Source organism: Chrysemys picta, chromosome 1, assembly GCF_011386835.1.
Source record: "Chrysemys picta bellii isolate R12L10 chromosome 1, ASM1138683v2, whole genome shotgun sequence".
Lineage (NCBI taxonomy): Eukaryota > Metazoa > Chordata > Testudines > Emydidae > Chrysemys > Chrysemys picta.
In genome coordinates this window covers 109887467-109890243 of record NC_088791.1, presented here as the reverse complement: position 1 = coordinate 109890243, position 2777 = coordinate 109887467, and positions in this window count along the sequence as shown.

The window sequence follows — 2777 nt, the reverse complement described above, 5'->3', positions numbered from 1 at the left end:
CGTGGGTGCTGCTGTTATTTCGCTCAACTGGTAGTAGTGTTAATCTTAGTCCTAGTTCTGTGGTAGCAAATGCTGGGGCTGGAGGCCAGATCCAGCCTACTTGCTATGGGTGTCCTGCCCTCCAGACAGATTTTAAAATTATATCCACGTGGAGCTGTGTGTCTGATCTGTGCTCGTACTTACTGACATTGCATAATGGCACACCACCATGGGTCAAATGAGCAGTGGGAGAATAAGTAGTGATGCTCCCAAGTGACTCCTTTCCCTCTGAATGATGTGCAATGGAAGAGCAACTTGATTGATTCAGAGGCACACTACGTGCTCAGTTATACAGGGATTGCTCCTTGCTAGTGTTGCCAAGGGCACAAGTCAATTCCAAAGGGGGAGGGCCATGGCCCACCTTCTTTTGCTGGCCAGCCATGCACAGGAGCATACATTGCACCTTCCCAAGGGGTGGGCAATGATGGCTCTCCTCCCCAAGAGGTATAGGAAGCACTGTACTCCTCCATTGGGCCAGGGTGGCTCTGCAGCACCTCCATCACAGCTTTGTGTTGAGGAGGCACAATCTTCCCCAGAAGCCCTGCTGGGCTGCTCAACCCCATACTCACACAATACTGTGGGCAAGTAGTACAAAGAACGTGGTGAATTGAGTCAGACCAGCCCTTTTGATTATGCTGGCACTGAGCCAGAGATCTGATGTCAGACTCAGAACCAACGTGTGGGTGCTGCAGGAATGAGGTGGCAATTGAACCCTGCTCCCAAGCTGACTTAGACTGCACTTGGCTGACACACCTGCATTATGGGGATGGTGCAGCACCCTCGAGACAGTGATATGCCCCTCTCCCTAAATCCAGAGCCTGCCACCACCACTAGTGCCCAGCAGCAGTGGGAGGTAGAGCATGTGCCTCGGTGCCCGGGGGGGGATGCTACTGTAATGTCTGAGTGTTCCGACTGCTGGGTTTTGGAGGCACATTTGTGTGAATTACACACCTCTGCTTCCCCAGGTTCTGTGTAGGTGTGGGGAATGATCCGGGCCCTGAAGAGAACATATTTCCCACCTCTGTCTGTGAGTCCAAAAGAGCAGTTCTGGTTGAGATGGGAGACTTAAGATGTTTTCTTAAGAGAGACTGGAATTGTTATTGTGGTAATTCACTGAAGGGGAGCTATTTGTAAGCCCTATGGCCAGAAGCTCCCAAGGGGAAAGAGCTCTCTACTCCCCCTGTTGGTGAAAAGGAAAAAGTGCTGCCATAGAGAGCATCATTTGCATATGCTACCTTCCCACAATCCTCTGGTGACACTTGGGGAGTCACCATAACTGTTTATGAACTTGGATTCCTGGGGGATATTGGGCTCCCAGATACATTCAAAGATGAAAAGGGTTCTTACCTGGTGTCAAAAAGCTTGTGTCTCAGATTGCTGAATTCTACTTAAGGAATCTACATGCTCTTGGTTCATCCCCTAGGGTAATGTGAGAAGAGCTGTATGGTTTTTGGTGAGGCCTCACCTTCCTAGGACTTTAATAAAGCTTAATCACTAAGCTGGGTTTGGGGGTAGCATCTCTAAGCAGGACCAAGCAAGCTGTGACAGACCTAGATCAGTGGGGTACAGGAGTCTGGTAGAGGGCAAATATACTGGTCACTGAATGAATAGTATCAGAGGGGTAGCCGTGTTAGTCTGAATCTGTAAAAAGCAACAGAGGGTCCTGTGGCACCTTTGAGACTAACAGAAGTATTGGGAGCATAAGCTTTCGTGGGTAAGAACCTCACTTCTTGCATCTGAAGAAGTGAGGTTCTTACCCACGAAAGCTTATGCTCCCAATACTTCTGTTAGTCTCAAAGGTGCCACAGGACCCTCTGTTGCTTTTTACTGAATGAATAGTTTTCTGTTCCCTGAGTGACCAGAGAAGGGGCTGTACTAGCATAATCAGGAACTTGCTAGAACCAGTTAAGGCAGGCAGGCTAATTAGGACACCTGGAGCCAATTAAGAAGAAGCTGCTTGAATCAATTAAGGCAGGCTAATCAGAGCACCTGTTTTTTAAAAGGAGCTCACTTCAGTTTGTGGTGTGAGTGTGAGGAGCTGGGAGCAAGAGGTGCAAGGAGCTGAGAGTGAGAGGGTGTGCTGCTGGAGGACTGAGGAGCACAAGCGTTATCAGACACCAGGAGGAAGGTCCTGTGGTGAGAATAAGGAAGGTGTTTGGAGGAGGCCATGGGGGAAGTAGCCCAGGGAGTTGTAGCTGTCATGCAGCTGTTACAGGAGGCACTATAGACAGCTGCAGTCCACAGTGCCCTGGGCTGGAACCCGGAGTAGAGGGTGTGCCCGGGTTCCCCCCCAAAGCTCCCAATTGACCTGGACTGTGGGTTCTTCCAGAGGGGAAGGTCTCTGGGGGCTGTTCCCCAACCCACATGGTGAATCTCTGAGGCAAGAAAATCCACCAATAAGTGCAGGACGCACCAAGATAGAGGAGGAACTTTGTCACAAAGCATATCCTTTGGGATGGGTGACAGATCTGCAAAGAGGCACTTGGAGTACTGCTACTTGCTGACCTAAATGATGAGTGGTGTTTTGTGGTTTGGTGCTGTCAAGGAACATTGAATGTGGAACATTCTCACTCGTGGATGGGAAGGGAATTAGGTGGACTACTGCCAAAGTTACTTTGAAGGTGGTGGCAGGGTGTGTGTTTTACTCTTTATTTGCATATCTATTATGTTGCTGTGTTTTCCCCAAGTTTGATTGTGTTCCCTTTCCCAAAATAAAGATTTCCTTGTTTGTGCACAAT